The 25132-nt window shown below is 37.0% G+C and overlaps 1 protein-coding gene across 1 annotated transcript in view; it reads left to right on the forward strand.

Annotated features, from left to right (window-relative positions):
• The window catches only part of KCNIP4 (potassium voltage-gated channel interacting protein 4), a gene marked incomplete at its 5' end in the record, with an annotated part of 525330 nt that overhangs the window by 162371 nt on the left and 337827 nt on the right, over positions 1 to 25132 (forward strand). The window lies entirely within an intron of this gene.

The raw sequence follows: 25132 nt of genomic DNA on the forward strand, positions 1-25132 counted from the left end.
CCACACAAATGCTTTTCCACCTTTGACTTTCAATTCCATCTCCTGGGGAACAGGGCAAGATAGGAGTGGAACAGAGGGCAAATTGTGGGCAGGAGACATCTGGGGTTGAATATGGATTGTAATAGCTTCTGAGATTGTAATTTCTCTCACCTTCACTGACCAGTTTTGCTGAAGAATGGGTGTTATGAAAGCATTTGTACCATTCCAGAATAAGATGGCTTGTGTATTCATGAAAAGCTAGTTTGTTATTTTAAAATAAATAGTTTCCTTCTCTATAAAATTCTCCAGCAGGCTGAATGGGCTGAATTCTATGCCCCCAAAATTCATATGTTGAAGGCCTAACCCCCAATAACTCAGAATGTGACTGTATTTAAAGATCAAGTCTTAAGGAGGTAATTATGGTTAATGATGTCATTGGGGTAGTCCTTCATCCAATATGACTAGTGTCCTTATATGTGAGGAGATTAGGACACACACAGAGGGAAAACCATGTGAAGTACACAGGAGAAGACGGCCATCTACAAACCAGGGAGAGAAGCCTCAGAAGAAACCACCCAGCCTGGCACCTAGATCTCAGATTTCCAGCCACTAGTGCTTAATCCATCCAGAGAGTGGTACTTGTTCTGGCAGCCATAGCACACTAACAAATAGGCCCAGCTTTTTTATGAGCACTTTGGCCTCTGTTATGGTCTGAATGTTTGTGTACCCTCAAAATGCATATGTTGAAAACCTAATGCCCAAGGTGATGATGTCAGGAGGTAGGGTCTTTGAGAGGTGATTAGGTGATGAGGGCAGAGCTCTCATGAATGGGATTAGTGCTCTTACAAAAGAAGCCATAGAGAGCTAGCTCACCTCTTCCACCAAGTGGGGACACAGGGAGAAGTCAGCAGTCTGCAACATGGAAGAGAGCCTGCACTGAAACCCAGTAATCCTGGGACCCTGATCTCATATCTCCAGCCTCCAGAACTGTGAGAAATAAATGTCTCTTGTATATGGGCCACCCAGTCTGTGGTATTTTGTTCTAGAGTCCAAACAGGCTAAGATAACCTCTTATAACTAGATATTGGCATCTGAGGCTCCCAAGCACAGATTTACCAAAGTCTAGAAACAGGGCAGACTCCCACTGCCACGGCCACCTTGGTGCCTTCACTGAAAGAAAAGGTGGGGTCAGGATCCGGAAGGCTGGGACAGTCCCGGAGGTGGCTGCTTCTTCATCCTCTCCCCGGAAGTCCACACCCCACTCAGCACCTTTCCGTTCTGCTCCCTTGGGTGTCAGCCTTTTCTCCTCTGTGTTTTTAAACCACACGTTGGGTTGTCAGTGCTGACACATTGAATAACAACACTTAATTTACAAGCACGCACTACTCTAGCACCTTTTACTAATGAGTTTACCCCAGCTTTAATTTCCTTTGACTCTCAGTTTCTAAATTCTAACTAAACCTGCTAATTACTTGTGCTAATTCTACTGCATTCTTCTAGAAGAAAGAAAATAATCTTTAAAATATCCATTTTGGAGATAAAGAGGGACAGTGAATTCAATAAAGGACCCAGTTTCTGATTAAGAAATGTAGGTTAGGTAGTAGGAAAAGACATTTTTTTAATTAAATATTCAGGCTTAATAAGAAATAGTTTCTCTTGGTGTTTGGTTATGCTTTTTTTAAACCCCTCAGACACATATCTGATAATTGTGGAAATCCAAAAGAACTTCATCTTCACATCCAGGAAGTTATGAGTGAACTGATGTCAGTGGGTTGGTGTGAAATGACCGGGGGTGCATTACAGCATCTTCCCACCCACCGAGTTGGTTCAGCCAGGGAAGGAATGGGGTGGTCATAGTGCTGACCTCTGTATTATCTTTATCTTATCTTCCTTGGTTAATTTCAGGAGGCATTTGTGCTAATGGCTCTGGGTTAGAGAGAGAGTAAAAGTGCGCAGTATCAAAACGTTTCTCCTCTTTCTTGCTCGAGACACCATCTCCTCCACGAATCAGGCGTGGAGATCCTACCTCTATCAGAGGAAATATGGAAAAAGGAAATATGTCCTTTCCTCCAAACGTCTGAGTAACCAACTCAAGTTAGCACCACTTAAGTAGTGAACTGGATCAAAATATAACTCTGTTTTCCCGTAACTGAACTTGACTTCTATCTTGAACAGTCATTCTGTCCGACCGTTAAAAAGAAAAACTCACAATTTCCAGGTAAATTCCATAGATAGTGTGATTTTTCTTATCTCAGATATAAAGGTGATTAAATTCATGAGTTCATCTCTCTTTTGAGATTGATGCTAAGGTCTGAGGTTCTCACTTAAACACCACTGTGACATTGGCAACAGGCCAAGTCTTTGCTTCTTCAAGTTGATCTTTCCGGATTGGGTGCAGGTTCCAATCACCCCTTCTGTCATTGTGACTGCCACCTCCCTGAAGATATCATAAGGGGGAGGCAAGGGGATTTCAAGGAAACACATATAAGAAGGCTCACCTGCCTGGCTCTTAGAGTGGGCTCAAAATTACAACACAGCCCCCTTCCCCTTGCTCTGTGGAAATAAATGAAGACTATTCAGTAAGAACAAATAGGGGTTATTTATTCAGAGCTTGCTGTATCAAGAGTCAGCCACCACCACTTGTGTTTGGCAGTGACTCAAAGGCAGGCAGAGGAATGGGAAAGCTTTATAGGGAAAAAGGGGAGACTTCAGATGTGCTCTGGTTGTAGGTTGTTGGCATGGAAAAGCTGGAGGTGGGCTAACTAAAAGCAAGGTATCTTCTGTGACTGGTTTGAGAAGCATATTTAGCTTTTCTTCTGCTTGGTTCTGAGTTGCAAACAGGGACAAAAGTTAGGGACGTTGACAGTCATTGTCCAAGTCCTGCCTGTTCTAGGTAGATTGCTGCAGAGGTTGGTTTTCGGCTGCCCACATTGGTTGCTACATTATTTGTGGATCAGAGTTTCACTGTCATCCATGGTCTTGCCGTTGTCTGTTTATATATTCGGCTTCTCAGCCCTATGAGGAACGGGTAGGACTAGTTGAAGAAGGCAGTGGTTCTCAAACTTTAGCACGATCAGATTGAATCACACACATTGAGAGACAGACACACACACACACACATATTAACAAACAAGTTAAAACTTCACAACTCAACCTGCCCCATTTGTCTACATGCCCTCGCTCCAAGGTTATTAGCTCTTTGGAAATTTCTCTTAGTCATTCTCTACTATCAGTTTAGTGACTAACACATAGCAAATTGGTGCTTGATTGGTATTTATAGTTTTGTCTAGGTTCTTTTATCTATAGCTTCAGGTTGACTGTGACTAACAGAAAAGATTTGACCCCAGAGTAGGAAATAAAGCTCCTGTTGCCTGCTCTGCTAATTGCTTAAAGCTCTGTGGTTCCCACTCTGCAGCGAAGGCAAAGCGAGCAGGGACGACACATTAAGGATAATAGGGTGAGGGAACTGGAGAGCATAAAACAAAGACATGGACCAAGGAGCCCATTTGAACAGCTTAAGTCGGTTTGATGTGCTCTGTCGCCTCCCCATTGTGGACCCTGTCCACATGAAAAAGTGAGTTGGACTGAGCTGGTCATTTACAGAATCCGTTCACTGCCTCTCTCTGGGAAATAGCATTAACTCTTTGGCAAGTGGTCTAGTCAGGGTAAATCAATTTTGACAAAATTGGTTTCATGATTTTCTCTGAGTGGCCAATAAAATGTTACAATTATTTTTATTTAAATGGATCTGTCAGTCCATACTTATTTTAAAAAATAGGCAATGAGGAGATAATGCATTAGCTTGTCCATTAACTCAGTTATAACCTAATGGTTAATAACTTTGTAGAGCAGCAGTTACATGCTTGGATGAATATTAGAATCACCTAGGGAGATGATAAAAAAAAATCCTCGTCAGATCAATAAATCAGAAACTCTGGGGGAGGGACCCAGGGTAACTAAAGCTCCTCAGGTGATCCCAGTGTCCAGCCAAATTTGAAAGTGCTGCTATAGAGTGAGACTTTCTGCTTTAAATCCCAGCAACTCTGCCTATTAGCTGAGCAAGTTGCATAATATCACTGAGCCTCCATTTCCTCATCTGTAAAATGGTGAAGGGAATAGAATCTACTTCAAAGGTTTTAGGGAGGATTAAGGGAGATAATACATGAAAATGCTAGTACAGTTCCTGACACATAGTATGTTGTATATTAGCTTTACTATTATTTTAATCAATCATAATGATATTATTTCTATTGTCATTAAGCCCTATGGAAACACAGAACTAATAAAATATAAGGAAATATTTAATTATAATACTGAGCAGAATTATATTTTGTGTAGCTATGAAGATAACATCATGTGCTATGAGAAAAAGAAAGAAAAATGTAAAAGTGAATCTATGGAAGGTATCGTTGAAGTAGGACCGATTTAGTTGGATCTCAAGTTTTTTCTTCTAATGATTTGACTAATTAGAAGAAAATTTTATTTGTTAATAATTGAGTTGAAAACTTTATTTTAAACAGATCAAAAAGAACTGATTTGTTTTGTTCGTGAATTAATTTTTGTCCTTGGTGGGTTGGGCATAAATGGGGCAGGTGAGGATAGATTTAAACGTTGGGTCATATTACACTTTTGGAAAATTCCAGAAGAGAAAAGCAAAACTGGTTAAGTTCCTAATGTGCCTAGCTTCCTGGGTAAGTAGGGATGAAAGACCATATCGAATAGCTCAAAGATTGCCATATCTAGTTTTTTTCCTGAGGGAAACTCTTCTACCCACAGTCCCTGCCAATGATATTTTCTGCACAGGTGGTCTGGTTCTGTCCATATATCTTCACGCCCAGATATCCATTTAGCCAAAGCAGGGCATGTTATCAGTCGGCAGCCAATCTATGGCTGGAAAATGATCTTTCAGTTGATTAACTGTGAAAGCTTTGACCCACCAGGAATAACATCAGTTATAACAGAACTAATCACTTGCTTATCTTGGGGATGGTAAACGCAAGATAGGATGAACTACTCAGAGCAAAAATTGTAAGATGAATGGAGCCGACCACAAAGTTGCAGACGATAGTAAAGAAAAGGAAAGTGTGATATCTTCAGTTATTAGTGGCAGAAGCCATAGAGCAAGAGATAGGAAGTTACAGTCATTATAGAGGTGTAAGACCAATGATTTCTACCTGCCAAGGAAGAAATTAAATATCTCAATGCCTAAAGCTTCCTTTTTCAATCTTTTCAGTTCAGAACTAGGTCGCTAGCACTGCAAAGTCTAGATATGTTCGGATGCAACCTGAAGCCTGACTGCCTGAGACTATCTTGCTTATTTCCATGTTTCCTCACAAGTCCTTCCTCCTCCCCACATGACAGGAGACAAGGAGAATGTGTCTCTGTTCCTTGGAGGACGAATGAGTGAATGAATGAGCCTCAGATAACCAGAATAAAGAAAATCTTTGCCATAAGGAATCTTAAAAGTCTCTTGGATTTCAAGAGAGTGCATGCTTATGGTCAAGGGGCTAACCAAGATTTGTGGGATCTGAAGTTTAAACAGTTTGGAGGGCTCTCCTTAAGAAAAAGGGTTTAAATAATCTTACCTGCTATATATAAATGTAGAGAACTAGATGGAGCCTGAGTAAACAGGAAGACCTAAAGCTTTGGCTTCACTAGCTTCATGATGAGTCTGGAATGAAGTAGAGGGAACAAGAGTGAAAAGGAAAGTGAAGTATTCCAACGTCATCTGTTTCATCAATTCACCTAGGCCTGACTCTGGCCGAAACTTTGGAAATTCTTTTTATTTTTTGTCAGTGGTTCTAAATGACTTTATGACTTTAGCAGTTGAATTGATCCTCCCTCAAAGACTTTTGGTCACATGTGTGTCCTTAAAAAGCTTCTGTCTGTTAGAGTTATTATTAAACATCAAGCATTCATTTATCTTGCTGAGGTTCTAATACATCTTATTTCATTCCAATGAAATATAGCATTGATCGTAAAATAATTTTGTCCACTCACTAGAGGTAGCTCAGAAAAACTTTACCTAAGTTTGCTTTTCTTCTTGGTACCCATGTATTCGCAAAGACTAAAAATCCAATTTATTATTATTGATCTTTCAGCATAGTGCAGACATCTTTTGGATTAGACTTTTTTCATCTTTTCTTACTTCCGCTTTATATTTAAACTCCTGCTGAATCTGAATTGTCAAACATCTTAATAAGTATTGAAAAAATATGTGCTTAATCTCTTTCCTACTATTTTGAAGCGACTTAAACCAATGTAAAATTTCTAGAAAATTCATGTGGTAATATTTTATTATGTTTAAAATTAGTTCTCATTTATTCACTTAAACAGTAAGGATTTATGCAGAGCTTTCTAGGAGGTTAATATTCTGTTTTCAGGTGAAAAGACAAATTGTGAATCCATAGACCCTGATTTCAATGGATAAGAGTTTATTTTAGATAAAATATGAATGTAAGCTACATGAAACTATTACCTATGGGAGCTAAAGTATGGATGTTCACTCTGATTGAAACTATATTAAACTGTGTGTGGTTAGAGACATGACCTGGAAGGTAGCATGCAGATGGAGTGACAGTGGGATTATGGAAAGAGAGGCAGGAAATGCATTTCAGAAGACCACTTTAGGGAAAACACGTGAAGGAAGGAGACAGAGGATCACTGAGCCACAGCAGGAACTTTAAGGATAATGGCCTGGTAGTGTGGTGGACCCCTGTGGAAGACTGGTGAAAATAAGGATTAAATTAACAAAAAGCAGCCAGATCACTGTAAATCTTTTTTTTATTTTTATTTTTCTTTTGCGGTACGCGGGCCTCTCACCTTTGTGGCCTCTCTCGTTGCGGAGCACAGGCTCCGGACGCGCAGGCTCAGCGGCCATGGCCCACGGGCCCAGCCGCTCCGCGGCATGTGGGATGTTCCCGGACCGGGGCACGAACCCGTGTCCCCTGCATCGGCAGGCGAACTCCCAACCACTGCGCCACCAGAGAAGCCCAGATCACTGTAAATCTTAAGGTTTTTTGTTCCCCTGGTATAGGACATGAAGTCATTGATGATTTTTTTAAATTATTTCATGAAATTTTGATTTCAGTTGCATATATGAACTTAATTATTGTAGAATACATAAAAGAGGATGTAAAATGTATTTCTCTCATACATCTTTTCATTATTAAATATATCATATACTCATAAAAGTACACAACCATAAATGTGACTTTTTTTTATTCTAACATTCTGTTTTAGTTTAATTTCAGAAGTTTCAAAAGCACATTTATTTCAGATTATTTTTAATATTTTTGGCTCAGATTAATATTACATTTTTATTCCCATTGATGATTCTTGATTGGAGGACTGACTTTGTTGTGCTGCCAAAGGATTAATAGCTCTGAATTTAAAGTCAAAGAGACATATGTTCAATTTATGTCTCCAGGACTTACTAGCTGAATAACTTTGGGCAGGTTCCTTAGCCTTCCTAACCTGAGTGTCTTCATCTGTAAATGGTGGTATTAATGGTCCTGTATTTCATAGAATTGTTACGAGTTTTTAATAAAATAACAATTAGTAAATATTTAATATTGGTATCTGGGGACATAGTAAACACTCAGTATATGATAACTTTTGTCATGATTTCAAAGTTAGGATCTACTGCAGTTAGTATTTCAGTGCTCATACTTACCTAACTGGGAAGACAGTGAAGATTTTTGGTTTCGTTTTTAAAATATATTGAGTTTAAGACAAAAATGGAGCATGGAACTAGATATTATCAATAAAAGAATATATGCATTTTAGGTCCCATTATTTTATTTAGGTCCCTGGATAATCCAGAATATTGTACCAGTCTGTGGTACAATAGATGTGCGTGCTGTGAATACACATGAAGGGGAAATGAAGAATTTAACAATTGGCAGATTATTCTTGGTCCCAATTTGACTTTTGCTTGCAACTTAGAAAGCATAGATGGATTGAGCTTGTTTATTTAAAATGAGGCCTTTTGCTGATTGCATTGGCTCAGAGAATAGCAGAATCCATGCTGGGAAAGGCAAAGAAGGAATTTGTATGTTGAACACAGCACTTCTGCCCAGTTACTTTATCATATTTGAAGCTGGCAGGGTAGTTTTACAGATTATGAAAGGAGATCTGATAAGGTTGAAGTGGGAATTGGGAACAGGCTACAGATTGCTCTGGACCACGTCAGATTCTCTGGCTTCCCCATTTTATCCTGATCAATGTGGCCAGCCAAAAGAAAGGCAGGAAAAAAATCTCAATTCTAGACTTAGATCAGAATTAACTAACTTTGGGTTTTTGATGGAGGAATGAACAACTTATGAAATATTAAACTTAAGTCAAATGTCTCCTGTTTTTTAGTATTAATTCAGATACCTGTGTATGTGTGTGTTCTTTTCTTTTTTCAATTAAAATATAGTTAATTTACAATGTGTTAGTTTCAAGTGTACAGCGGAGTGATTTATATATATATTATATATATTTACATATATGTACTTTTAAAATTTCTTTTCCATTATAGGTTATTATAAGGTATTGATTATAGTTTTGTGTGCTATATGGTAGGTCCTTGTTGTTTACCTATTTTATATATATTAATGTGTATATTTGGTGTGTGTTTCTTTTTAATGACTTAGTGTGTGATTTTATTTCATTTTACACAAGCGTTAATCAAACACTCAGTAGTCAGGCACACACCAGCAGTATAAGACAAATTCTCTAAAGAGGTTACAAGCAGAGTTTCTCAGATTTTTAGTGTATCTAAAACTTCAGAGTTTATTAAAATGCAGATTTTTAGGACAAACCTCAGATTTTAATTTAGTAGGACTGGGATAAAGCCTAAGAACCTACAAATTGTTGACCAACTCAGTAACTCTGATAAGAGATAAAATATTACTGTGGAGTTAAGTTTGCCCTTATTTCTTATTTGAACTGGATAAATGGATGATGGGTAAGATAAGAGGAACATTATTAGGATAACCAAAGTAGAGTCAAGAACAAGCCAAGGTATTTTAGCCTAGCTTAAGAGGTTCTGATTAGAAAAGTTTACCAGGATCAAACTAAACAAACAAACAAAAAAACAAAAGCTGAGGATTAGAATCTTGAAATCATCTAAGGTTTCAGAATAGGGGAATAATCATATAAGAATGGTTTTTAAAGGAATGTTGATTTGATTGGATGAGTTGTAAAGCTGGAAAGTCAGTTGAGGTTTAGGATGTCACCTTGTGTAGTAGTTTTTGTCCCTTTTTTACTTTAAAAAAAAAATTCAACCACTAATTCGGATGTTACCTGTGCAAATATTGAGCATCAGTGAAAATTCTCATGGCTTACGCATGCTTGAATTCAACCCGAGGACAGTTCCATATGCTGACACATGGGCTGGAGCTGTGCAATTGTTTTCAGTACTTAAAAAAGACCTGCTGAGCAATCTCTCTCCCAAATTGTAGAGCAAAATTGTGATCTTAGATCTCTTAGTCTAGATTAGGCCCCAGAGAAGCTAACTGAAGTGTTTCTTCCAGCCTCTTCCACCGAGTACGTCTTTACCTTTCTTCACAGATAGATACAATCTCTACTTTATATTTCATTCAGTCTTCAAAAGCAAAAGAGAAAAGGCAAACCATAAACAGGGAAAGAGGAATCATTTTCTCAATTGAAGTAGCAAGGAAATGACTTCCCCTGCTGTTTGCCTCAGCTGAATTACAGCCCCATGTCTGTGTGAAATCCAACTTGATGAAATTTTCTTTGTCACTGGGGTTGAAAGAATCTGTTTCTTGAGAGTCCTACTTAGAACTAGATTGTGCTGTTGCCACCTGCAAAGTTTCTCATCTCTGTGTGTGGTCAGCAAGTCTCACTTTCCGCCATCCTTCTGCAGCTCCTTTGTACATTATCAGATATTTATTTCCCTTGAATTTGGACTCAGTGGAAGAGGTATTGTCAAGCATGTCAAAAATCTTATTTTTATGTTTTAAGTATTGATAACATTTATAAAATAGCATAAAGTATAGAAGGGTTTACAATTAGGGAAGCATTAGAAAGCAAACACAGTCAGATCTTAAAAATGGTAACAGATTGGGTATTTTAATATCAGTGGGATGAGTCTGTTTTTCTTCCATGGCTGTTAGACAAAAAGGAAAGAAGAGGATGAACATTTATACCAATTCCTAGGGGCCAGATGAGTAGGAAATAAGCTTCCCTTTTCTGTTTTCCTATTCAACTTGAGGCATATAGACTACAGGTTGTATTTAGCGGTCTGGTAGGCAGTCTCAGTGTTCTAGATGACTGAGAAGTAGATAGACCTGGTGAAGTTCAGATGGCTCTGATTCTAACCTCAGCGATCCAGGAACCACTCACCAGCAGACAGTCGGTATAAAGAATCCCAACATTGATTCCTTAATTGGAGATCTCTTGATTATAAACAGAACATTCTCCCCTTTCTTCTTTTTGTGGCAAGCAGTCCGTGTCCATCTTCTAAAGTGACACAAATGCTTCTCCTTACTTGGAGGATATTGGAAGTCTGGACCTCCCGTTCCTGGCTCACTGTTTATCTCCTTGAACTTTATCCACAAGCAAAGTGGATAAATTGTATCCAGTGGGTACACTTGTATCCACTGGAGCAGTGGACCATTGTACCCAGCCGTGCTTCTGCGTTAGAACTCTAACATGATGACTATTCAGTATTATCAGGATTAAAACCCCAAAGTCCAACACTGTAGAAAATTCAGAGGTAGTCAGGGCAAGGCAGATTTGAAAGGATATTGATCTTAGGATCCCTCTAACAGCTGCTTTTCTCCTAGTTCATTTTATCCTTTCAATTTCCATCCTAAAAGACTTCTCGTATCTTAAATTCTATTACAGGCTTAATTTCCTCATGAATCTCAGTCGATCACAACTTCAGTTGGATGGAGAGGTAGATGGACAGATTTGTGGTTGTTTGTTTTTACTTTGTTTTATATAAGAAACTTTATTTCTATTTTAACCTCTCATTCCATTAGTTATTAGAAATGTGATTCCGTTGAGTTAGCATGCTCCCTCCTCCCTTTCCTTTTACATGGAGCTTATGTAGTGCAAGGACCTGGTGGGGGCTTGTGGGTATGGGGTTGGGCTGTGGATCATGTCTGCGCCTTCCTCACCTGCCTGCACTGTCCCAGGTCCTGCCTCATTCCTGCCTATAAGAGCTCTTCAGGTCTGTGCTTCTCTGAGTCATCCCATCCCAATGCCCCACTGCAGGGTACACAGAAAGCATTCTACTTCTCCTGACTCCATTGTGGGCTAGAATAAACCGATTCTCAGAGCCCCTTTTGGGCATCAGGGAACTCCTTTGGTGCCACAGAATATGAGAAGCTGAGAGACTGATTCAGGCCAGTCCACGGGCGACCCCAGGCAGGATTTTTTTTCTGTTCCCACCTGTGCTAGATGAAGAGAACCCCAGGGGATTGCTGGTTCCCTGGGTTTTACTTGAAGGTAAAGGTCAATTTCCTCCTAAACCTCATTCCCTAAACCTGTCTGGGACTTATACTGTCTCCCTTACTTCCCCACCTTTGAATTCAGTCCTGTGGAATCTTGGCCTTGGTTGAGGATGGGAGTAGAGTGCAGGGACACATTTCTCTAATCATGCTATACATTCTGTTCAATCTTTTGTCTATGTTGGAGCTCAGCTATTTGAAACTCGAAGGCAAGGATCAATTCTTTTGTTCTTTCTATCTCCTATGTTCTCTCTTCTCTGGCTGCTGCCAAAAGTCGGGAAACAAAACAGAATTGATTAATAAATCAACTTATTATCCCTCTATGGTAGTTACTAAGATATCAGCAAATAAGAGCAGTTTGAAAATTCTGATGATTGGAGTCATTTTAATACAAAAATTCCATCAGACTCAAAGGGGCAAAAGAACTAACATTTCATTGTGATTACTTTGTCTTATGATGTGCATTGTGTAAAAAAATGAAAATATTAATGATTCCCCTTAACTTTCAAAACAGACTTGCAAGATATATAATTATTGTTCCCAATTTAGAGATGACATACTTGAGACTCAAAACAGGAAGTAGTTCGCTTCAGGTCACACAACTAAAATGTGTTAGATACAGAATTCAAGTTCAGATATATCAATCTGGCCTCACAGTCTGAGCTCATTCCCTGGTGCCACAATGACTAAGAAATGTCTAAGTTAGATCCAATTCAATTGGGGAAGTTACATTTGAAGCAGTTGCAAATAACTTTTTAAGATGGGGATGTATTTCATTTTGTGAACTAATGGTTTTTGGACATTATTATGTGCATAGCATTATGTCAGATAATGAGAAGGAAGAAAGTTATAAGATACCATCCTTGTCATGAGAAATCTCGTACAAGAGTGACAGAGATGACATGGAAAGGATACATGTAAGGAGTTGTGATAGGTGCTACTATAGTGGTACAAGTTTGTGAGCAAAGAGAAATTGATCCTAAGCTTTATGTGGACGGGATGGGTGAGGCACAGAAAAGTCTTTAGAGAGGAAGTTACTACTGAACTGTCTTGGACAATAGAGCCAACTAAGCAGAAAGAAGGAAGGGTGTGTGTGGAGCCTAAGAGCTGTGATGCCATGGAATCTATATGTTGTCAGAAGTTTCTAGAATACATTTAATAATATTAGCTATATTAATAAATGTACTTAATTATATTCTGAGCATTTTGTAACATTTTTCTGTAGTTTTCACTTTATTTTGCATCGGTGTTGGTATCTACAATCTCACCAGCAAGATATGAGGCAGGAGTCACAAGAAAGCAAGCTTATGTGGTTCCCCAGAGTCTTTTGTGAATTATTTAGAAGAAGGCAAGAAAACCATTCCCCCTAAAGGGAGCTGCTACTTAGAGGTGAAAGAGATCTTGAAAAAATTTTAGTTCAGTGTTTCTCAAACTTCAGAAAAGTACCAACCTCCTTTTAAAGGACAAAGTTCTCTAGAATGGCAAATGTGAAATTATATTTAATAAAATGTTATTTAAATTCGTACAGAGCGAAAACAAAACTCTTTATGTTTACAGATCTTAACCCAAGAGCCTAAAACTCATTTATAAATGAAATGGTATAAGCAAAGTGACAAGACCAGAGAATAATGAAATAACTGGCATTAACATGACAGAAGGTTATGGTACTCACTGCCAAGAACAGGTTCAAGTTTGACATGTTTATTGCCACAGGTCATATATTAACTCAATTATTCTGTTGTTTTTCTCCTCCCAAACTCTAGCCAGACTTTCATGGGTACAGTGAGCTGTAATGATGTCTAATCTTCCTTGTTGTGGCTGCATCATTTATATACATCTGGTCCTTTCCCTCCTTCCTAGCCCTCACCAAGTGAAGTAGCATTACAAAGGTGACCATAAAGATTGAAATCAGATGACCATATTCAAGTGGTCGTCCTGATGATGCAGATTATGGTTACATTCATTTTTTGGTACAATCATCAAAATGAAAGCCCCAAATCTAAAATTCTCATTTAAAATAGCAATAACCAATACATTCCTGGAGACCTAAATTCTAATCTGATTACTTTACTTTGGAGATGGAGCTAAAATGATAGGTTCCAAAGGATTAAATACTTTTATTTTTTATTGAGGTTACATTGGTGTATAACATTATACAAATTTCATGTGTACGACTTTATATTTCTACTTTTGTATACCATGCAGTGTGCTCCCCCCGGCCCCTTCCCCTCTGGTAACCACTACTCTCGTCTCTGTATCTCTGTCTGTGCTTTTCTTTGGTTTGATTTGTTCATTTATTTTGTTTTGCTTGTTTGTTTGCTTTTTATATTCCACAAATTAGTAAAATCACATAGTATTTATCTCTGTCCCTCTGACATTTCACTTACCATAATACCCTCAAGGTCCATCCATGTTGCTGCAAATGGCAAGATTTCATCTTTTTTTATGGGCAGGTATGTATCAAAAGAGTACGAACTCACTAATTCAAAAATATATATGTGGCACTTCCTTGGTGCTGCTCAGTGGTTAAGAATCCACCTGCCAGCGCAGGGGACATGCATTCGAGCCCTGGTCCGGGAAGATCCCACATGCCACGTAGAAACTAAGCCCATGTGCCACAACTACTCAGCCTGCGCTCTAGACCCCGTGAGCCATAATTACTGAGCCTGCATGCCACAACTACTGAAGCCCGTGTGCCTAGAGCCTGTGCTCCACAACAAGAGAAGCCACTGCAATGAGTAGCCTGTGCACCGCAACGAAGAGTAGCCCTCTCTCAACACAACTAGAGAAAGCCCACACAGCAACGAAGACCCAATGCAGCCATAAATAAATAAATTAATTAAATAACTTCTTTAAAAAAAAAAAAGAAAGAAAATATACATGCACCTCTATGTTCAGCACAGCATTCTTTACTGTAGCCAAGATATGGAAACAACCTAAATGCCCATTAATGGATGAATGGATAAAGAAGATGTGATATATATGTGTGTGTGTGTGTGTGATTCAATATTTGACCCCAATGTTAATTATTAGAAAAATGCAAATCAAAACTACAATGAGGTATCATCTCACACCAGTCAGAATAGCCATCATACAAATAATAAATAATAAATGCAGAGGGTGTGGTGAAAAGGGAGACCCTCCTACACTGTTGGTGGGAATGTAAATTGGTGCAGCCACTACAGAAAACAGTATGGAGATTCCTTAAAAAACTAAAAATAAAGTTAGCATATGATCCAGCAATCTCACTCCCGGGCATATATCATGAAAAGACGAAAACTCTAATTTGAAAAGATACATGCACTATTTACAATAGCCAAGACATGGAAGTAACCTAAATATCCATCGAGAGATGAATAGATAAAGAAGATGTGAGATGATATATATATTTATATGTATATATATAAATGAATATTACTCAGCCATAAAAAGGGATGAAATAATACCATTTGTAGCAACATGAATGAACCTAGAGATTTATCATACTAAGTGAAGTAAGTCAGACAAATAGCATATGATATCACTTATATGTGGAATCTTTAAAAAAAAAGCTATAAATGAACTTATTTACAAAATGGAAATAGACCGACAGACACAGAAAACAAACTTATGGTTAACAAAGGGGAAAGGGGGGGAGGGGTAAATAAGAATTTGGGATTAACACGTACATACTACCACATATAAAATAGATAAACAACAAGGACCTACTGTATAGCACAGGGAACTATATTCAATATCTTTTAATAACCTATAATGGAAAAGTATCTGAAAAAGAATATATATATATATATTTAAAACTGAATCACTTTGTTGTACATATGAAATGTTGTAAATCAAGTATACTTCAATTTTAAAAAGCCAGTAAAAAAGTCATTATGAAACTCAAAAAAAAAAAAAATTTGACCCCAAACTACGTACTTATCAGTAGAGCTGGAACTACAGCTGGAAGACCTCATTATGTTCAAGAACGTTTGGTGTTTTCTATGTGATTAATTTGTGTATTTTAAATAACTATATATATATATTAACACTATCATCTGTTTTCCTTATATATTTTCTTAAAATTTAAATTCTTGCTTACTTCAAAAAAGAGTAGTTTCAAGTAAGCAAGCAGTGAGTTTCTAAAAGCAGCTAAGATCAAAAGAAGGGAAGATTAGAGCAAAATAACACACAGAGGACAGTAGGAAAAAAAACACATTTCAAGCTGCTCCAAAAAACTTGGCTACATTGAAATTTTGTGGGAGATACATCTGAATAATGTCTTATCTGATTTAAGATCTCATTAGATGTGGAAAGCAATGGTATAATTAAAAGACATCTCCATAATTATCCTGCCTACCATCTACTAAGGATAAAGTCAGCAACCAATTTACTTGGGTTTATATATATTATCTTATGCAGCTCTCACCAAAACCCTACTGGGGACATAAATGAATTTAAATTTTATGGATGAAGAAACTGAATCTCAGAGAAATTGTGTAATTTACTCAAAATCATAAAGCTAGTTAATGGAAAAGGTATTATTTAAGTCAAGCTTCACTTGACTCCAGATCATGGTTTTGTCCCCTCAAAATCTATCTACCCCTGTTTGATAATAGTTTAACAGCCCTGCAAATGAAATGAATATTCAAATGCTACACAGCAAGAATGAGTGAATTTACATTGAATAAAAATAAACATTTGGGGGCTTCCCTGGTGGAGCAGTGGTTGAGAATCTGCCTGCTAATGCAGGGGGCACGGGTTCGAGCCCTGGTCTGGGAAGATCCCACATGCCGCGGAGCAACTAGGCCCGTGAGCCACAACTACTGAGCCTACGCGTTTGGAGCCTGTGCTCCGCAACAGGAGAGGCCGCGACAGTGAGAGGCCCGCGCAGCGCGATGAAGAGTGGCCCCTGCTTGCCACAACTAGAGAAAGCCCTCGCACAGAAACGAAGACCCAACACAGCAAAAATAAAATAAATAAATTAATAAACTCCTACCCCCAACACCTTCTTTAAAAAAAAAGAAAAAGAAAAAAGAAGCATTTAATAAAGGAAAATAGTTATACTATTTTTCTTTTTTCCTACTAGTTCATCTGTGGATTGACTCGTATTTTTAGATTGTGGGTGCCTTAAAAGGAATATATTGTAGAAAAGTAACCAAATGAGATTAGAAGGAGAAATTAATAACTGCAGGGTGAGTCTGTCTCAAAGAGACTTTCGCATGGTTGAAAGTAATTGGAGAGAACAGCAAATATTCTCTGAGCCAACAAAGGCAGCTTTGTTTACAGCTACTATTGTTCTCAAAGAAAATGCATTATGTTTGACGATTTTGGTAGGCTTTTAATCAGATTTAAAATCAGAGCCAAAAATTGAACTACTTGGGAATATTTTGTATATTATTTAAAAGAAATTGATTTGTTATTGATTTTTAAGTCACAGACACCCATGAGTTAAACTACACTGAAAACTTCCAAATTTGTGTTTGCAGTCCAGAATTCTACACTGAGATGCATGCTGGACAGCTCCAGTTCCTCAGGGTGAGGTCCTCTTAAATTCATCGTGTCCAAGACCAGCCTTATTATTTCCTACTCCATACTCCAAACCTGCTTTTCCTCCAAATTCTCTCTCATAGCCCATGCCCCATTGCCCCTGAATGATAATATATCGTGGATGTTTAATGTTTCAATGTATAGATAGTACAGTAGTTCTTTTCTTCCTCTATATAACAGATATTTGTTGAATGTCTACTCTGTGTCAATCAGCAGAGCTGATTCAAATTTCTGCCTCAGCAAATGTAGCATATAAAGCAATGAGATACAGGTAAAATTTTCTTTCTAATATCGTACAAATGCTACACACATTCATTTTAAAAACCAAACAAATACCAGAACCCTATATGGTATTACATTATGCCAACCTCCCTCCTAAAGAGATTTTCTAGTTGCTCTCCATGAGGGTATATAAAAGTGATGGGTCTGCATAAGGAGTCGCAAGGCTCGTTCTTGTGATTTAGGTGCACTTGGGCTTCCTGAACCTGGCCTTTTTTTGTGCCTCTATGTTTCTACTTCCCTTAGCTTTCTATACATCTTCTTTTACCAAACATCTTTAAAGAGGAACTAACTTCAGTCACTTAAAGATAAACATAAACTTAAACCACAGTTTCTATGTTTAAGCCACCTCTCTCTGTGATCTGAACCATATGTAGATTACAGAATTTCAGTAACCATAGTAGTGTTAGTTTTATGTTTATACTGTATGTTTTAATAGCTTTACTGAAATGTAATTTGTATACCCTGAGATTCACACGTTTAAGTGTATAGTTCAGTGGATTTTAGTATATTTATGTAGTTGTCACTGCAAACTAATAATAGAACATTTTCATCACCTACAAAAGAAACCTCATGTGTATTTAGTTACTGCCTATTCCTCCACCTTCCCCAGCTCCAAGCAACCATGAATCTACTTTCTGTCTCTATATATTTGCTCTTTTTTTGGACATTTCATATAAATGGAATCATATAAATGTGTGGTCTTTTGTGTTTGGCTTCTTTTCGATGTTTTTGAGGTCCATGTGTGTTATAGCATGTATCAGGATTTTGCTCTTTTTTATTGTTGAACAATGTTTCCTTGTGTAGGTATAAGACATTTTGTTTATTCACCTGTTGATGGATATTTGGGTTGTTTCAACTTTTGGGCCACTTAGAATAAAGCTGCTATGAACATTTGCCTACAAGTATTGGTGCGGGCATGTGTTTTCATTTCTTTTGAGAAGATACCTAGGAGTGAAGTTGTTCAGTCATATGGTCATATTTTAAGTCCATATTTAACTTTTTAATACATGCTATTTGTTTTTTTGGTAGAATTGTGTGTTGTTTTGTTTGAATTTTGAGGTATTTGGAGGTTTATGCCTGAATGGAATTTGACAAAAGCTTTGTAGAAAGCGTGTCACTTTGTGGCATTGTTTGTTCAGCTTTGAATTGGCTGTATGCTCTGGGGACTGGCCAGGTGTGCAGACAGAGCACCCTTTGAGTACCCTCATTCATTCCTTCTCATGAGATTTTCCAGTCGGGTTTCATAGCTATACAGTTATTGCACAATGTAAAAACTGTAAGAAGCTTTATGAAACAATTAAAAATTGTGTCTTCTTTTTAATAAAATTATTCTGAGACAAACATATCAAGAGAAAATCAAATACATATTTATAAATTTATATATTTAATGTATTTAATGTATGAAGTATAAAATACAAGGAAATCCATTTTCTATATTCAAAAGAACTATTTTCAAATTAACTCCTGAAGAACTAGCTTCAGTGCTTTGGATCATGATGCTTGTTGGTTTCTATAATGAAAATTATTATGTTTGGTGTCCAGATGAGGAGATACCTGATTAAGACAACACACAGCGAAAAAGAATATAAAAGTTTAAGAAGCCTAAAATGAGTATAGCCTATTAAGGAGCCTGTTACCTGCATAGTGAGCATTAGGGTCCATTTAGAAATAAAATGTGACTATTAATAAAATACGGAAACAGTAAACAGCTGCGACTGAAGATAAATTCAGGATTCAGCAACATATTGATTTTTAGAATCTGATTTTTTCTTCTATGCAAGTGACATAGGAACAAAAATGGCGTGGCACTAAGAAATGACAGTAAGTCATGAGATTGGCAGTAAATCAAGACAGGATGGTAGAACAAGAATATCCATTCATTACCAATAGTTTGGTTAATTACATTGTGCTGGCCCTTGTTGGGTAAATTTTGTTTGTCTATCATAAAAGGAATTCAACCTTCCCTTAAGCATTTTTGTATATGGTAAATGTAAATCTCCCCAGGGAGTCTGTGAGTTTTTTAATTTTGTTTTAGTGAAACACAAAGACAAGCCAAGTGACATATTCAGATTTGCAAGCATGGATATTGTAGTGTATACATTATGTGTTAGGATTTGTCCAATTTCACTTTTGCTGGTTTCCTGGGAATTTTTGTTGTAGCATTATGCTGAATTTTCTTGGCTATTACCTGCAGCAGTGCATTACAACTAAACAGCTATGAATACATACAGGACTCTTCAAAAATAACACCTGTGACATCTACCTTTTCATAGATCCCCATAGAGAGAATCTTATTTATTAACGTGACTAACATATTAAAATGAAATAAAGTCACATACGTTTGTGGAACAAAAAAATAAAAAACTAACATTTCTCTTAGTGGTTACTAGCCATGAGAGAAAAATGGAGAAAACATTAATTCTCAAACTAGAATATTTTTTCTCACACACTAATGAAGCACAGGGTATACATTCAGAGTAGTCGTTTGTATTCCAGTTATTGCAAAGCAACTGGTCTAATTATTTTTTATTTCACTGACCTAGTTTGACTGGATTTTACTTAATTGATATTTCTTTTTAAAGAGTCAATTTTATTTTTTTTAATTTTAGATTTTGTCCATACCTAGACTGATTGATAAAGATAAGATATAGTCAAAAAGAAATGGAAAGAGGAAATTTCTAATCTCCAGAAAGAGGGCAGTATAAATATTTTCATTTGAGAGAAGCCATCTTTTAATCATATGTTAGTGGAATGAAACCTCTTTGGAATTCTCCTTGCCTGGGAAAACTCGAATCAGGCATTTCCCAAACTAGTCCACTCATTACATTCCCTGTGTATCTACTTTACTCTCTAAACTTTACTCTGTGAGTGATCACACACACACATACATTTGTGAACACACCTGACTTCCTAAGCTGCTAGTGTCTGATACCCATGTTAATTAACAACCCTAATATCCTCCCTGTTATGCATATTTGAAATATTAGATCCATTTTTAACCCTCTCCTTGCCCTCCCTAATGCCCCCATATCAAACTGGTTTCTGAATTTCAGCATTGTTTTTTTGTTGTTATTTTTATATTTCATGCAATTGCTAGTAACTTTCCATCCTGTTTCTTCTATCAAGAGACAGTATCATGTAGTGGATAAGGACACAGACTCTGGGTTTCTAATTCTACATCTGGCACTTCCTGTTGTGTAAACGTGGGCAAGTCTCTTATCCTCTGTGTCCCAGTTTTGTACAATGAGTGAACTGATGCTGGCTGTTGGCAGAAAGCTTCAGTTCTTCTCCACATGGACCTTTCCACGGGACTGCTTGAGTTTTCTCACAACATGGCAGATGGTTTCCTCCAGAGTAAGTGCTCAAAAAAGTACAAGGCAGAGGCCACAATATCTTTTATAACCTAGCCTCAGAAGTCAGACAGTGTCATTAATGTAATAACCTATTGGTTATATAGATCAGTATGGGACCCCCTCACACAAAGTTGTGAATACCAGAAGGTGAGGCTCATGGGAGCCGATGTGAAGCCCAGTTAGCTATTCTTATTAACAATGCTTTTACTCCAAATCTGGCTTCCCTTTCCTCTTCTCTTGCAGTGTACTTCCAATTGAGATTTCCTTCATACCTCTCAAATCTCCAACAGTCTTATAGCCATTACCAAAACTTTTCCTTATCAATTTCAATGTACCTCTTATACAATTCAGATACTAACTTCTGTCATATTAGAAAATATCTTCTTTGATCGTACCCTTTTGTTTAGTTAACAATTTTCTTTGTATATGAGGCAGTTTTAATCTTTCTGTTGTCAAATCTGTTAGTACTTTCGTCGTGATTTCTCCTCTCATGCAAAAATGTATATTCCTCTAAAAAGCTCACAAATATTTATTTCTAGTTTGGACTAGAATATTACTTAAATAAAGTTTATTTTTAAATAAACTTCTGACTCGTTTGGAATTTGTTTTGCCATCTGCTATAAGGTATAGATCTAAATTAATTTATTTTAAAAGCTTTTTCTTTTCATTTTTGTCATATCTACTCTACCTTATTTTCATTTCATATGTTCCACTGGTTTGTGTTTTTTAATTTTGGTAAATATAACATTTGTTATTAAAAAAACTTTGTCCTATTCTTTTTTTTATTTTAATAGTTTTGAAACTATTCATATATATTGGATAAATACATGTATATATTAGGTAAATATATGTATTTCTTTTCTGGTATAAGTTGGAGGTTTTTTAAATTACTGAGCTATAATTGACTTACAATACTATTTTAGTTTCAGGTGTGCCACATAGTGATTCAATATTTTTACACATTACGAAATGATCACCACAATCTAGTCACCATCCGTTGTCATACAAAGTTATTACAAGACTATTAACTATATTCCCTATGCTGTACATGACATCCTCCTGACTTATAATTGGAAGTTGGTACCTCTTAATCCCGTTCACGTATTTTGCCCATCTCCCCACCCCCCACCCCCCGTGGCAACCACCAGCTTGTTGTCTGTGTGTATGAGTCTGTTTCTGTTTTGCTATATTTGTTCATTTGTTTAGTCTTTCAGATTCCACATATAAGTGAAATCATGCTGTATTTGTTTTTCTCTGTCCGACTTACTTTACTAAGCCATAATACCCTCCAGGTTTATGTTGTCACAAATGGCAAGATTTCATTCTTTTTTAATGGTTGAGAAATATTCCATTATATATTTAAATATGTTTATATAGATATCATATCTTCTTTTTTCATTCATCTGTCAATGGACACTTAGGTTGCTTTCATATCTTAACTATTGTAAATAATGCTGCAGTGACCATTGGGGTGCATATATCTTTTCAAATTAATGTTTTTACTTTCTTTGGATAAATACTCAGAGGTAGAATTCCTGGGTCATGTGGTAGTTCTAGTTTTTATTTTTTGAGGAACCTCTATACTGTTTTCTGTAGTGGAATAAACTGTACCAATTTACATTCCCACCAACAGTGCAGGAGAGTTCCCTTTTCTCCACACCCTCTCCAGCACGTCTTATTTCTTGTCTTTTTGATAATAGCCATTCTGATGTGAGTGAGGTGATATCTCACTGTGGTTTTGATTTGCATTTCCCTGATGGTTAGTGATGTGAGCATCTTTTAATGTGCCTGTTGACCATCTGTATGTCTTTTTTGGAAAAATGTCTATTCAGGTTCTCTGCCTATTTTTAATCAGGTTAGGGCTTTTTTGATATTGAGTGGTATAAGTTCTTTATACATTTTGGATATTAACCCTTTATCAGAGATATCTTTTGCAAATATCTTCTCCCATTCAGTAAGTGGACTTTTAAATTTTGTTGATTGTTTCTTTCACTATACAAAAGCTTTTTAGTTTGATATAATCCCATTAGTTTACTTTTGCTTTTGTTGTCCTTGCCTGAGGAGACAGATCCAGGGAAATATTACTAAGTCCAACATCAACGAATGTCCTGCCTATGTTTTCTTCTAGGAGTTTTATGCTTTCAGTTCTTACATTTAAGTATTTAATCCATTTTGAGTATATGTTTGTATACGGTGTAAGAAAATATTCTAATTTTCATTCCTTCACATGTAGTGTTCCAGTTTTCCCAACACCATTTATTGAAAAGACATAATGAGTTCTTTCCTGGTGCTTTCAGATGATTTCAGCCCATATGTCTGCAATAGTACTTGTCATATTATATTACATTTAGTCATTTGTACCACTGGTTCCAGACTAGGTTGCAAGCTGATGCTTACCTGAGAAGTTTCCAGGGACCTGGCTAGTCATTGCTTGAGCAACCTCGCTATTTAATTCTATCATGAAGCTATGCTCTCTGCCATTACTTACAATGCCCTTCATGGGGAACCTTGAGGCCTGATGCTGAGAGAAAGGAACCACATTGATTCCTCCCTCATTGGCTCTTTCTCCTTCTGCTAGAAATGTCTACATGTGGTTGAGAGTGGCAGTGGGAGGGGATGAGTCACAACAGAAATGTAAATAGATGGCTCTGATTCCAGATATTCACTCAGGTTCATTCTTTGCCATAATAAATATTTGCGAAACAGAGTGGATAGGAAAGAAAAAAAAATGTTGACTGTTCTGGGTTTGGAACATGCAATGAATTGTATATGTAATTTGAAAATGGCATATCTTCTGGCTGATGAATAATTAAGCATATATGACTGTGCTTTTTAGACTGACCTCTGCTGAGAAATATAGAGACCTTAGTCCTTTAATTCTCCATCTTTGGGACAGCAGATAGTGCTCAGGATACTACTGGGATAGCAGGACCTACCTATTATTTTTGTGAGGATTACATAAGTTGATTTATGGGAAGTACCTTTAAGTTAATTCATAGGAAATATCTCTAAGGAGTGCCAGGTACATTTCAAATGCTCAATAACTGGTAGTTATTTATGATAATTAAATTATTCCACAGATACATGGGATTGAGTGAACTGGAATAGATAGGAAGCTAGCGAGTAGAGACACTGCATAGGTTTCAGGATTGGACAAACCAGAGTTTGAATACTGGCCCTGCTGTTTACACGAACTACAGCTAGGCCTAGAAAACTGGAAGTTGGTTGAGCAAAATGTCCCCAAGGATATTAAAGATGAATAGCATTTTCCTCTATATGCAATTATTCCTAACACAATTACATGTGTCAAAATCAAGTTTACTTTCACTGCCATTGATGCACAAGATGTAATTGGCACTGATTCTATTAAAATCAGTCTGGTTTTGCTCTATAATTTTTGTAAATTTAGCATAGTAATATTTTCTCATTAGTCATTCACCCAATATTTTCACAAACATAGTTGAGAAAAAAATGTGTTTGTAATGTTTTAATCTTGTAGCTCACATGTTATTTCAAATCTGATTACTTTTCAAAATAAAACATAACAAATGTTACTGAGGTCCATTAATGCATTTGTGAGAGTTTTAAAAAAATATTTTTTTGGAAAAAATGAAATTATTACACTTAAACAATGATTAAAATAATTTGAAAATATCTGGAAGAAAAATAAAACAATAAAAAAACTTTTTTTTTTTTTTTTTTTTTTTAAATAGAAGGTCCTAAGTCACCTGACATAGTACAATGTGCATTGTCCTTAAACAAATCCTTTGGAAGGCAAGTCTATCCCTTACCTAACTTTTGGGGATATATATTGCTCCTTTTCAGCAGCACGCAGTGCCTCAGATCTAACCACTGGGTTTCTTATTGTCCTTGTTTTGGCAAAATGTGTCTGTTCCATTGCCTTATTCATTCAATAGATAATCGTTTAGCTACCAAATGACATCTTGATAGCTATCCTTATGGTACTCAAATTTCAGTGAAAGAGACAGGCATTATACACGTAAAAACACAAGTAAATATAGATTAAATCTTGAGATGAGGGCCACAAAGGAAGACAACAGGGTGTATGTTTGAAAAAGAATAATGGCAGAGGTGGAGGCTGGGGGGACTGTTGACTTACAATGGTAGGATCACAGAACATCTTTCTGGGGAAAGTATGTTTATACTGAAACCTGTAAGTTGAGGAGCTAAAGAAGCAGTGAGGACAGTGAGTTGAAGAACAGTCTGGGTGAATGAAAGAGGTGGCATATTTTAGAAACTATCTGAAGAATACAAAGTAAGAGGAAATGCATGTGATGTGACACAGAAGAAATAGCGGGGATGAGGTCATGCAGGGGTTTGTGTAGTGTAATCGAGTCTGCATTTTGAAATGGTCACTCTGGATGAGTGGAGAATGAACTGGAGGTTGAAAAATGCAAGGGGAAATACGAATTAGGAAACTACAGCTTCAGTATCTCAGGAATGAGGTGATGGTTCCATGGACCATCACCATGGAGGTGATGGAGGAGGGAGTGGGGAGTATGG

The sequence above is a fragment of the Grampus griseus genome (genome assembly GCF_964374135.1).
Source record: "Grampus griseus genome assembly, chromosome: 4".
Taxonomy (NCBI): domain Eukaryota; kingdom Metazoa; phylum Chordata; class Mammalia; order Artiodactyla; family Delphinidae; genus Grampus; species Grampus griseus.